The sequence below is a fragment of the Eutrema salsugineum genome, unplaced genomic scaffold (genome assembly GCF_000478725.1).
Source record: "Eutrema salsugineum unplaced genomic scaffold, Eutsalg1_0 scaffold_12, whole genome shotgun sequence".
NCBI lineage: Eukaryota > Viridiplantae > Streptophyta > Magnoliopsida > Brassicales > Brassicaceae > Eutrema > Eutrema salsugineum.
Window position 1 is genome coordinate 4,356,097 of NW_006256895.1, and position 14,257 is coordinate 4,370,353.

The 14,257-nt window shown below is 41.1% G+C and overlaps 1 non-coding gene and 1 pseudogene across 1 annotated transcript; both read left to right on the top strand.

Annotated features, from left to right (window-relative positions):
• The window catches only part of LOC112089121, a 112,674-nt pseudogene extending 98,640 nt beyond the window's left edge, over positions 1-14,034 (top strand).
• LOC112089559 lies at positions 8,477-8,583 on the top strand. The gene has a single exon (XR_002901195.1). It is a non-coding gene; the product is annotated as a small nucleolar RNA R71 (small nucleolar RNA).
• Positions 14,035-14,257: the final 223 nt, after the last annotated feature.

The following is a 14,257-nucleotide window of genomic DNA, read 5'->3' on the forward strand; positions in this document are numbered from 1 at the left end:
CATCATCAACCCAAGGAGTGAGATCAAAGTCTTGAGAAGAAAGATCAGTATCTATGCTCTTATCTTTTGATGGTGAGCCATCACTCTTTGTGTTCATCATCTTTAGATCATCAAGTGTAGGATACCATGAGAGCAAGATGTCTTCTTCTCTGATCAATGGCTGTTCAGTCCCCTCCTTGTAAACAGAGTTGGTGTGAGGTTCTTTTTCCATTTCCACAGCTGAGTAATGATAGGTTTTTTCCTTGAGAGTACATCACTTTGAGAATTTGAACCAAATATGCTTGTGAAATGATTTCTGTGCTTGCAAAGCTTGAAATGATCTGAATCTGAGAAGCAAGTTTGAATTGAACTCAACTCTAATAAGTGAAAACCTTGAACTTGACTTGAAACTATCATTTGGTGCATTGTTTGAATAAGCTTGTGGATACCAATATACATATTTGAGCTAGAATCCTGTTTTTACCATCCTCTTCCTTAGCTCAAATATCTGAATCTGCATAATATATCAGTTTTCCTCACCCTGAACCCATCCTTCTTTCAAGCCAATTGTTTGTGTGTGATTGAGAGGCCACCTTGGACCAAACTTAGCAGAAAGTGTTTGGTTTAGGGCGACAAGGGCAAGTCTCATTGAGTGTTAAGTTCGATCATCAAGGAGCTGAGAGATTTGGCAAGAACTAAGTGTGGGGGAATACTTGTTGGTGAGTGGAAAAAGGAGAGATGAGTAGAAAAAGGAGAGTGGTGAGAACTAGGGGATAGAAAAAAAACAAAAAGAAGAAAAGAAATCAGTCTTGGAGTTTTGAGTCAAAGAAAGTGAGCTCTAGAGTTTTGGAAAGAAAGAGTCTAGCCTCTAAGTGAAAGGAAAATAAAAGAATCCAAAGAGCTCAAATGTTTTAAAAAGAAACAAAAAGAGGCTAGAGGTTACAATAGAAAGTGCAAAAGAGCTGTGTAAAGTTTGAACTCCAAGACTTGAGTGTGAAAATGAAAAGTAAATCCCTTAGTGAGAGAAGAATGATTGTGAAAAGTAAGCAAGTGAGGAAACTTTGAGTAGAGTGTGGGGTGGGATGAGTCCTTGCCCTTGTATGGTAGGTCACTTCTCTCAAAGGAAATATGAACTCCCAATGCATTCAACCTCTTTCTTTCATTTGATCCTTTTTGCTTGAGGACAAGCAAAGGACAAGTGTGGGGGAGTTGATATACTCATATTTTGTCATGTTTAGGATTGCATTTTTGTCCAAATATTGAGTCACATGCATACATTTAGCTAGTTTTATTAGAGTTTGTCTTTGGTTCTAGCTTTGTTTAAGAATTGCATTAGGTCCTAGAGTGTCCTGAATTTTTGGAGTATTCTCAGGTCATTTGGAGGATTTTGGGAGCAACTTGGAGCTGGGATCATGGAGGAACCCTCACCTGTGTACAGCAACTCGGACGGATGGTTTGGTGCCGACGAGACCCCTACTTTGATCGCGTGAGACGAAGGACTTGCACTGCGATTCAACCTCCGGTGTCTTCATCAAGTATCAAGATAATTGAGTCTAGATTTCAGAAAAGTTGGAATCGATGAATGTGGACCAGCGATCTGAGAGATACGGCCACCGGAAAACAGACCTGTCTCGCATCCGGTCTGGAGCAATCCCATACGTCTGGAAAGATCGCCTGTCTGGGGAGTCTTAACGTCCGATTCAGATTACAGGGTCTTCATATAAGTTAGATATTATCAGGTCACGGATCTAGAACAGGTGGAATCATTATATTTAGATTTGTGAGCAGAAAATTAGGCTCACCGTAAGACGCACCTGTCTCGGTACAGTTTCAAGACCGATCCGATGAGTAACAAAGATTGCGTGGGACGATGCCTTTCCAGTCTGATTCAGTTGCCGGAGTCTTCATTAAGATTCGAGATCTTTGAGTTCTCTTTCCGGAACATCTGAGTTCATCCAGTTTGGTGCTATTTGCTGAAAGATATCGTCTCCAGAGTGAACACTGGTCCAAGAGCTTCCTGTTGATCGTTTCAATGCACTGCAGAGATGAGCCGTCCAGGAAACCTTCCACTTCCCAGCGCTGATGGTTTCTTCCACAAAGTTGGGGTTGAGTGAGTTATCTGTCTACTGGAGCTGGAAAATCTGGATTCTGAACAGTGGTCAGGAAGTTTCGACGGTTTATGTATGGTGAGTTTCCTTGACACCGGGAAGATTGTGCTCGGTGTTGAAACTTACCTTGAGAGTTCTGTGCTTAAAGATCAACACCGACTCCCACACCGACCAAAGGTACCTCGATTTATTTTCCACTCGTTCAACAGTTCAGCAACACCGGGCACACCATGGAGGAAAAGCTGCCCGGTGCATTTCCACCCGTTCCAGCTAAAACTCCAGCACCGACCACAACATCGGAGAAGAGCACCTCGGTGTAGTTTGCTCTGTTTTAACCAGTTCATCCACACCGGCCTCCACACCGGCACATTGAACCTTGGTGCTTAACCCAGCGAACTAACCATTTCACAGCATCGGCCAAGACATCGGCTAGAAGCAAGCCGGTGCCAGCTCCATCGTCGAACCCATACTTTCAACACCGGCCGTGACATCGACTTTACAGGCCCCAGTGCTAGCATCCACGTACAAGACAGGCTTTACAACACATCCACATCGAGTAAAACATCGGCCAAGTGAACCTCGGTGTAGATGTGTTGGCGTTTTGAAGTGTTTTCTCTCTTGGTCAACACCCGGTTTGTCCCGGGTGACCAAAGACCTAGGGGAGGACTATAAATACATTTTTTTTTAGGGTTTTACTCTAAGGACCAAGCTTTATTTCTTTTGTTTCTTTTCCTCTTTTGTAAAAGACTCCTTTAAGAATAGAAATATCTCCCTTTTTGAGTTTGAATCAAGAGAGAATCAAAGATTTATGTGTTTAAAGCTGCAAATCCATCATCATCCATTTTTTCCATCTTCATTTCTCATCATTAATCATGCCAATCTTCTCAACTTGCAAAGGTTTAAGAGATAATAGTATGATTAGTGAGTAGTCACCTTAATGAGGTTCTAGATGTGTAGGTTAGGGTGCTAAAGTGTTAGATTAGGGATGCTTAGGGCTAGATTCATGATTTCATCTCTCTAAATAACTGATCTCTAGGCTAGATCCATACACATCATATGTGGTCTAGATCTTAGGCATTTCATGCACCAAAAGTGTTTGAGGAAATGCCTGAAATAGCTATGTTAGAGATCTTTGCATTTAATGCCAAGATGATGTTTGTTAATTGCTTAGATGATCTTTTAAAACTGTTTCTTAATGCTCACTGATTCATATTTCACAAATGATGATTTGGTTTGAAAATGGATTAGTGTAGAGGTTAATGCCTTCATGAGAGGATTAATCTAGATTAGAGTTCTAAATCAGTTGATTAATGTCTCATCATTGTCATTAGCATTTTTAGTTTAGCACCAAAGCACCCTAGCCAACTATCATGTCTAGAATCTGATGCTTCCATCATCTCATATTCACATCACTTGTCATTTGCTTACTTCTGGTTTGATCACTTGTTTAGTCATTAATCTTGTTTTAATTTCTTAGTTGTCATTAGCAATCAAAACCTCACCTGTTCACTTGAATTGAGAAACTGATCACATAGCTTAGTGTCTATCACTACATTCTTGGATTGACAACCTCTTTTGTGCTACTTTGACAAGGGGATTGATAGCCCTAAGACCCAAAAAGTCTTGTCTATCATCACAAAGTGCGACTAATTTGTGACTATTTTTATGAATGACAAATCTATATCCTAAACCCTTAACTTTAAGAGTTTAGATTAGCATAAACATGATATTATAATCATTGTTTTTTCAATTTTAACACTATAACTCTATTTTTAAATAGTAAACTAAGATATGATAAGTAAATTTTGAAAGATTTATATCTTTCAAAGTCATTCTATATAAAACACATATATACTTATTACATGGTATGAGAATATACAAACATACGTAGAAAAGTTTCGAATTTAAAACTTTTTTTCTCTATTATCATGATTCAGTGTATATATTAGTTCAAATCATTGTAAAAACTTAAGAATTAACATATTTACGATTCTATATTGATGAATTGTTTTTGAAAATCGAGTGTAGTTGCTAAATGGTAGCAAACAGTTACAATTTCAGGTGTTAGTCTCATTTCGGTCGCAAATTAGTGGGTTATTTAAGACACTTTAATCACTGCTATAAAAATTGATAAAGATATGTTTTCTATATATATTTTGTTGCAAATCCGTCGCTAATTTGGGACTACTTGATAACACCATATTTTGACCACTTTTATGGATCGTTTTGAAATACTTTTTCTATGTTTTTAATTGCTTTTAAGTACTTTTATTACGTTTTTCTAGTATTTGTAGTTCCAAGACTCTTTTCAAGAAACTTAGGGAAAAAGCTTAACAAAATGGATAGAAGACCAGATTTCAGCTCAGAGTCAAACCGTCAGAAGTTCACCCCCGATTGAAGGCCTTCTCACCGTCTGATCCAGCTCAAATTTGGAGATCTTGAAGATGGAAGTACCAGCTTTCCAGCACACTTTACAGCTTGGCAATCCAACGGTTCAATCAAAAGATACACGAAGAGCAAGATGTCGCGTAAACCAGCCGGCAAGCGTTTCCACCCGCGACCAACAGGCCATTCCCCGCGCTCACAACCACCGCGACCGTGGCCAGCCACCCATTCCCCGCGGTCACAACCATTCTGACCGCGGCTAGCTAACTCCGACTCCAAAGGCCCATTGCTGAAGCCCATATCATTTTCCTAGCCTTGATTCTGGAACCCTAGACCCTAGAGATGTCTTGAGCAGTATAAATACATGTTTTAGGAACCCTAATTCGTATCACCTCATATGCTCTTATTTTTTTAGAATACTTTTTAAGTTTTAGGTTTTAGGGAGAGAGAGATTTGTCTCTTTAACCCTTGTTCTTTCTTTTTCAATTTCGGTTTCTATTCTACTTTTTAATACTATGTTTATGATTTCGTTCATTATGTCTGATTAGTTTTATTGTTGGGATTAATGGATTTTCGATGGGGATATATATGTTCGGTGAGGATTCCATTGGCTATTGAGCCGAATCTTAGAACTTTTTCTTCTGAATTCGTTTTCACTGCATGAGAGTAGCGTCATGAACTACAATATGATCCAGATGCTTGGTGACAAGAAAGTGTTCATCCGGTGTCAGATCTAGTTTGGGAGAGCAAAACAAACATAGGAGTGGAAACCTACCTATGGGCGATTTGGTAATGCTGACGAGTCTTAAACTTAATGCACCTCTTCTTTTCCAGGGCCAGAGTGGAAACTTACTGGTCAGGGTTGAGGGAGAGAGTTGTCTATGATCACGACAGTGGCGTATTCATACGTCCGTGACTCCAGTTCGAAAAGTTTAAGCTAAGATCTTATCAAAGTTACTCTCTAGCAATGTTTTGAATCGTTCGTACCCCTGAGAAAACTTCCCTGAACCCAGCGCCTCTTTTCTTATAGATTTACACCGATTTTCATTCAAGCTTTATTCTAGTTTCTTTACTCTTTCAATCGATTTTCACTTAGCAATTAGGTCTAGGCATTTTTCTCGTTTTTACCCTTTTTCGTTAAGTTTAGTTATTAGGTCATTTTAATTACCGTATTTTCTCTTTAGGATTCGTTTTTACGTTTTAAACACACCACTAAAACCCTCACAAAACTCGCCAGGTTCTAGACTTCTTACTTTATATTTCTTTCGAAGGCTTTTGCAGGAAAGATCCTCCTACCCTGTGGATTCGATCCCTAAGTACTACAATCGATCAGCTGTGCACTTGCGGCTATTGATTTCATTTAGGGTAAAACTTGACACCCTCACACACACGACCACATCACTACTTTTGCGACTTCACTTTCTGACTAAGACGAGAGTCGCTAATTTGTCTTAATTTCCCACTCTTTTATGACCATAATTATATAGTCGATTGCCGGTTTTTAATTAGTCGCAAATAAGCGACTCCTGTCTGACTAATTTTTTTGTTGGTAATTTGCAACTATTTTACCTCTGCATTATGATTAGTCACTTATTAGTCGCAAATTAGTAACAATACTGTCCCTCTTTTTTGCGACCAAAAAAAGAGTCACAAAACCTAGGACAAACTAGGTCTTGGCCCCAAAAATGCCCACAAAAACGTCATGAAGCGAGAATGTATCGAGGTGATTTTGGCCGGTGCAGAACGTCGATATTTCTTCGGCAATCTGAGAGTGGTTACACCGAGGCGCTACACCGGCTGAACTCACCTCGGTGCGGCGTTAAGGATAGCTTCAGGGGATCAATACCGAGCAGGATTCAGTCGGTGCACGACGTTGATATTTCTTCGGCATTTTGGCTTCCAAAAACCAGCCAAAATCGTCAAGGTTCCAAGGTAATACCGACCTGATTTTGGTCGGTACTCCTTCTCGATATGAATGTAGACCGCTTGCACCAAATCCTTCATAACTCCTGGCTCACTGGTCCAAACCTTGATCGGTCAACTCCATAGGCCAGATGGCTCCTTCAGCTCAAACTTGAGTGAAGGGTTTGGGTTCAGATGACGTCGGCAAAGGCTCCGTTCCACCGGTTCTTTGATGCGCGTTGCTTTGGTCCTTAATCCGCTCCGAGAAATGCACTGCTTCGTATCGCCGTAAAGTTCAGCTCACAACTCCAAATAGGACGATCTCAAGTGTTCTGGAAACTTGACTCGACCCTCTTGATTCGGTATGAAGACTACAGAGGCTGAATCCTGGTGAAAGTTCTCCTTCTCAGGTGATAAATTTGAGGGATTGTCGGCTCCATAACACTTGTCCGAGTCTGATGCACATAAGGTGATGGTCTCTCCATGGCTTTTGTCCCAATTGCTCCCAATTAGCCCCAAATGACCTGTAAACACTCCAAAAGTACATAACTCTCTAGGACCTAATGCAATTCCTAACTAAAGACAAAAGCAAAGACAAATATATGTAAAACTACCTAAATGTATGCATGAGACTCAACAGTTGGAAAACAATGCAATCCTAAACATGAAAAAATATCAGTATATCAACTCCCCCACACTTGTCCTTTGCTTTTCCTCAAGCAAACAAGAATAAATGAGAGAGAGAGGTTGAATGCATGGGAGTTCATATTTCCTTTGAGAGAAGTGACCACTAAGAGAATTCAAGTTCATGCTCAATTTGCAATGCAAAAGGTGATAGAAGAAGGGTATGACGTTATAGACTTGACCTTTAGCTTCTCCATCATATCTTTTGACATTATACTTACACTTGAGCCTGAATCACACAAAGCATTCTCAACTCTAAAGTTTCCAAGAGTGCAAGAGATGGTAAACTTCCCTCGATTACCCAGCTAAGAGAGGTGGGCTTCATCTGAGTTTATTCAGAGGTGGAGTCACTATCTGTTGGCCTTGCTTGATCAGTTGGCAGCTCCTTTGTTTCAAGAGACTTTGAATCATTCCCTTGCTGAACAGAAAAAACTGAACCGGCTGCCCCCACACTTTCTTCCTCAATGTCCTCATTGAGTTCCTGTAGGAAGCCCATGAAATCATCTATAATGGCGTCCTCATCTACATGAGTGTGTGCATTCTCATTACAAACTTGACCATAAAGAAGGTCTTCAATCTCTTGCACAGCAGCTGAATAGTCATCATTGGAGTAGATTGCATTGTAATAATCTTTTGGGGTTGGAACAGCTTTACCAGGAAGAGAGCTTTGAGGATCTGAAATGCAGATGCCCTTGTTCTTTTTGATAGACTTTAGTTCAGCACCTAGTATCTCCAGGTCGGATACCATCTTTTGTTGTCCTAGTAAGAGCTGTTGGAGAACAACATTGAAATCAGGACTTTGTTGAACAGGTGGTGGGCCCAAACCAGGAGGAGGAGCCTTTGACTGTAGGCTGACTTATTTTGTGAAGCTATTCCCTTGATTCTGAACCGCTGGTTGCTGAAAACTCTGGTGATCTTGGGAGTTACCTTGGTACTGATTCTGTTGAACAAAGCTTTGAGGAGGGTATATTTGGTCTTGGGGGTTGGCCACATTGTTGCTTCTATAGGACAAGTTCTGGTGTTTATTGAAGTTTTTGTAACCATTGAACTTGTTTTGATTCCCAATGAAGTGCAACTCCTCTTGAGTGAAACCCTCTTCATTGGTATTTGTGAAGCATCTCTTCTCCTCACTCACATAGTTTATAGGCTTTTGAGTGGCAGCTAGGGCTTTGTCAAGCTTGATATTCAGCACTTTGATCTTCTCTCCCAGCCCTTGGTGTCTACCAGAATTTTCTCCTCTATAGCTTATATCATAATCTTCCCCACAGGTGTCTTGGCTCATGGCTAAGTTCTCAATAAGTTCCATAGCTGCATTGATTTCTTTTGCTAAGAAATTCTCATTTGATGCTGTGTCCAACTAATTCCTGATCTTGGGGACAGCTCCTCTATATAAAGTGCTAAGGAGAGAGGCTTCTGAAAAGCCATGATGTGGACACTGATTTGTGTAGCTTCTAAACCTGTCTAAAGCGTCTCCAAAGGTCTCATTAGAATGTTGAGTGAAGCTGGAAATCTGGTTCCTTAGCTTTGCAGTCCTTGAGCTTGAGAAAAACTTGGATAGAAAGGCAAGCTTGCATTGCTCCCATGTGTGGAGGAGGCTCTTTTCCCACTGATGTGCCTTATCTCCAAGGCAAGATGTTCGGAGAATGCCACGGTCTAGAGGACACGGGCTAAGGGTTTGACCGTGGCAAATATTATGAGGGTTTGACTGAGGATTGAGCACTGCCACGGTGATATTGCCACGAGAGAACACTTGACTGTGGCAAGAGAAAGAAGAAGGAGCCGACATTCGGTGTTTGCCACGGTCAAGTTGCCACGGCCACACCAAGACCGCGGCAAAAAGAGGAAGCATATGCATTTCTTGACACGGTCACGTGCCACGGTCAACCAGGCGCGACCAAATTTTGAATTTGAGTTGACCGTACGGACGTTGACCGGTCAAAGGACGCGCCAAGACAGCTGTTCCCCACCTCTCCTTCTTCTTCATCGCGAGTTTGCTCCTTTCTCTCCATTCTTGAGCTTTAAACTTTCATATCTCTCTCGTTCCTGCATCAAATTGAGAAATTCCAACTGCATTGAACACGTAATCCTGTCTAGTTTCTTGCTGCACATTCGTTGTTCACTCGAAACTTGAAGATTCCAAGGTATTTAGTCTGTTAAAACTCACCTTTTCCATGCTTTAGTGTACTGTTCATGAAAAGAAAAATAAATGGAATCGATTTTAATGGGCCTCTTGATACCTTGGAATCATTTTGTGAGTATTGTGCAAGTATAATGGATAGGAATTTCATGGATCTTGCTTGAGAATAACCTGTTCTTGGAATTTTTGAGAAATTTTTCTTGAAATTCATCAAGTGTATCAATTTTTTTTTTAGAATTGTGTTTCAAGCTGAACTCTTTGTGTCGCATCAAAATAGTTTGGTCGACATTTTCAACTAGAACGCCGAGATATTATTGACCAAACTATCGACCAAAAGCATGTCGGTACTTCACGATGCCGAGACTGATCAACTGGCCGAAAGAATATCGACCAAAAGCATGTCGATACTTCAGGAGCCAAAAATATCGACCAAAATGTCGACATGCTTCATGGTCGATACTACCCCGGCGGCCAGGGAGTAAAAAGGATTTCAAGAGGTGAATGAGGGTGTTCAGAAGCAATGCAACAAGGCTAAAGGTGAAGCCCAAGCAGAGAAGCCACAACAAGCCTCACTAGCTGCAATTGAAAAGGATTAGGACGAATCTAAGGCACCTCAACTTGATCTCAAACCCCTTCCCAAGGGGCTCAGGTATGCTTTCTTAGGTCTCAATTAGTCTTATCCTGTCATTATCAATGATATGATGTTAGAGGTCCAAGAGCATAGGTTGTTAGAAGAGTTGAGGAAACATAGGAGAGCCATTGGCTACTCTCTGGATGACATAAAGGGTATCTCACCCTCCCTATGAACTCATAGGATCCACTTAGAAGAGGAGTCTATGTCATCCATAGAGCACCAAAGGCGTCTCAATCCCAACTTAAAAGAGGTAGTGAAGAAAGAGATTATCAAACTCCTAGAGGCTGGGATAATTTATCCAATCTCAGACTCTAGATGGGTTTCACCAGTCCATGTGGTGCCCAAAAGGGGGAAATGACAGTAATAAAGAATGAGAAGGATGAGCTGATTGCTACTAGGACTATAACTGGAACTGGACACAGGATGTGTATAGATTATAGAAAGCTCAATGCAGCCTCTAGGAAAGATCATTTTCCTTTGCCTTTTATTGACCAAATGCTAGAGAGGCTTGCAAACCATCCCTTCTTTTGTTTTCTAGATGGTTACTCTGGATTCTTTCAAATCCCCATAGATCCAAGAGACCAAGAGAAGACCACATTCACCTGTCCCTATGGGCGCATGCCATTTGGGCTGTGCAATGCTCCTACTACTTTCCAGCGTTGCATGATGTCTATCTTTTCAGATCTGATTGAGGAGAAAGTAGAGGTCTTCATGGATGACTTCTCAGTCTATGGACACTCTTTCTCCTCTTGTTTGTCTAATCTTTCTCAGGTCCTGGATATATGTGAGGAGCACAGCTTGGTGTTAAATTAGGAAAAATGCCACTTCATGGTCCAAGAAGGAATAATGTTGGGGCACAAGGTCTCAGAAGCTGGAATAGAAGTGGACACAGCAAAGGTGGAAGTGATGGTGAATCTGCAACCTCCAAACTCAGTCAAAGGGATAAGAAGCTTCCTTGGGAATGCAGGGTTTTACAGAAGATTCATCAAAGACTTTTCAAGAATAGCTAGGCATCTGACTAGGCTGTTGTGCAAAGAGGTTGAATTTGTCTTTGATGCTGAGTGTGAGGAAGCTTTCAAGAAGATCAAGGAGGCATTGATCAGTGCACCAATTGTCCAGGCCCCTGACTGGTCATTGCCCTTTGAAGTGATGACAGATGCTTCAGAGTATGCAGTTGGAACTGTGCTTGGCTAGAGGAAGGACAGAAAACTTCATCAGATCTACTATGCCAGCCGAACCCTTGATTCTGCTCAAGAAAAGTATGCAACCACAGAAAAGGAAATGCTGGCAATAGTTTTTGCATTTGATAAATTCAGAAGCTACCTGGTGGGATCAAAAGTCATTGTGTACACTGATCATCCAGCCCTCAGATATCTAATGACCAAGAAGGATGCCAAGCCTAGACTTTTGAGATGGGTCATCTTACTTCAAGAGTTTTATATGGAGGTACAAGACAAGAAGGGCACAGAGAATGGAGCTGCAGACCATCTCTATAGGTTAAGAGTGGACTCTGAAGTCTCTCTTAATGACTCTCTCCCTGAGGAATCATTGATGGTGGTCAACTCTTACTTAAAGTTTGAGGAAGTGGATAGCATCCAAGAGAGGAGAATGCCTTGGTTTGCTGACATTGTGAAATTTCTTGCTTGTGGAGTGGAACCACCAGAACTTGATGCTTACGACAGAAAGAAATTCTTCAAAGATGTCCAAATATACCATTGGGATGAACCTTACCTGTATGTCCGGAACAAAGATCAGCTGTATAGAAGTTAGAAGGTGTGTTGCTGAAGAGGATATGCAACCTGTGTTGCAAGAGTGCCATGGATCAACTTTTGGGGGTCACATGGGAGCATTCAAGACGGTGGCCAAGGTTCTTCAGAGTGGGTTTTGGTAGCCTACTATGTTCAAGGACGCTCAAAGGGTTGTTTCAGCTTGTGATGCCTGTCAGAGGCATGTGAATTTCAAAGAGGAGTGAGATGCCTCAAAATCCAATATTTGATGTTGAAGTTTTTGATTGTTGGGGAGTGGGCTTTATGGGGCCATTCATCTCATCTTATGGGAATCAGTACATATTAGTGGTTGTGGACTATGTGTCCAAAAGGGTTGTTATTTCTGATGGAGGTTCTCATTTTGTGAACAAAACCTTGGAGGGATTGCTGAGGAAGCATGGAGTGAAACATAAGGTAGCTAATCCTTATCATCCTCAAACAAGTGGCCAGGTTTAAGTGTCTAATAGACAAATTAAGGCCATTGTTGAGAGGACTGTTAGTTCAAGCAGAAAAGATTGGAGCAAAAGGCTGGATGATGCATTGTGGGCTTATAGAACAGCTTTTAAGACTCCAATTGGGACATCTCCTTTCAATCTGCTATATGGGAAGAGCTTCCACCGTCCTGTTGTGCTGGAGTACAAGGCATTATGGGCTGTGAAGTTGATGAACTTTGATATCAAAACAGCTCAAGAGAAAAGGATGATTCAACTCCATGAACTTGAAGAGATCAGGTTGGAGGATTTTGAGAGCTCCAAGATCTATAAAGAAAAGACCAAAGCTCTACATGATCAAAGAATTTTGAAAAGAGAGTTCAAGGAAGGTGATTTGGTGTTGCTGTTCAACTTTAGGCTTAAGTTATTTCCTGGAAAAATTAAGTCTAGATTGTCTGGTCCCTTTAAGATTATTGAAGTTAGGCCATATGGAGCTGTTGTGTTAGAAGGTAAAGATGGTCAAGAGTTTGTGGTCCATGGCCAAAGGATCAATCACTACCTAGTCTCACAAAAGAAGGAGGAAGCTACATCAGTTCCCCTTCTTGATCCACCATCAGCATAAACTTGGTATCAAAGTCAAACTTAGAGACTTTAAACAAAGTGCTCTTGGGAGACACCCCAAGCTTATCACTTGTACATACTTTCTTTCATGCTTTCTTTTGAATTTTTAGGACTTTTTGATGTGTTTTCTTAAGTGTGAGCAGGATTAACACGTTCTGGGAGCTGTTTAAAGGAGATTGGGATGCAAGAGAGGTCAAGAATCAACAAGAGCCTGAGATCATATCGACCACACTAAGTCTCGATAGTTTGGTCGATAATTTTAACCTACTGTGCCGAAATAATTTCGACCAAACTATCCTGATGACACACCTCGATATTTATCAACTGCATGAACATGTTGGCAAGGTATCGAAGTGTGTTTGGTCAAAATTCTGGTCGATAAAACACGAAGACTCACCGAGAAAATATCGACCAGAATATCGACACAAACAATGTCAATAGGATCTCCGAGAAGTCTTGTGACCAGCGGTCCAAAGGATGCCACGATCAATCTCAAAGGTCCAGCCACATCCAGCTGTCTCCCATAAGCCAAAAAGAAAGGCTGGACCACAGAAAAAATCTGGTTTCCTCTTTCCTTTCTCTCTCCTTTCACGAGAAAACTGTTTTTCTTCTTCTCTCCTCCATTGTTTCTCTCTTGAACTCACATCTTTCTCACTTAAAACCGCCTGTTCTTGCTGACTTTCTGAGTTTAGAGTCCTCATACTGCTTCATTTCACTTGATTCCAAGGTATGTTTAATGAAAAAAGTCTTCTTTGAATCTGTTTCAGCTCATCGCCACTCCTCTGAAATTTTTTTAAGATGGAGCTGTGCAGAACCTGATTAGAAGCTTGAACTTGAGTTAGAACCTTGGAATCTAGGTTGTGGATAGCTAGGAAGGAACTCACTTGGGCTGATTTGCTGCTTGAACACTGATTTTTGCTTGTCATGAGAAAGATGTGCTCTTGAGACACTGTTGGGATTTTTGAAAATTCTGTGGAACTTGGATTTTGATGTTTGAACTTGGAATGGATTTGTATGATGCTGCTTGAATTTATACTGATGATATTCTTTTAAGTAAAAATCATTTTCAAATTTTTTGAGATTAAATCCCTCTCATTGGCGCTAATGGCTCTTTTTGAGATTCTTTGATAAATCAGGTACCATGGGAAGAACAAGGGAAGCAGGCTCAGGTGTTGCTGCACCAAGGATGCCACAGAGGGCAAATGGGAAAGCTTGTGCTTCAGAACCCAAAGGAAAATCAGTTGCAGCAAGTGCAAAAGCAAAGGGCAAAGCCATAGCCACAACATCAAGGGCTCAAGGGAAGCAAAAGAGAGCTGAGAGAAGCTCTAGTGAGGAGCTGAGTGAGGAAGAGGAGAATGTGCCTCAAAAGAAGAAAAAGGTGGTCTAGAAAACCGAGCCAAAGTCGGTCATTTACAATGACTACCTCAAGAAACTTCAAGTTGTGTCTCATGAAGCAACAATGTACCCTGATGTTGAGCTGTTGAGAAAGATGGGTATTTATGAAGAGGTGAGAGCTGTGCTTGACAACATTGGTCTTGGGAACATCATGGAGGTGACTAATGAGTTTTACAAAGAGATGACTTGCCAGTTTCTTGCATCTTTGCAAGTAA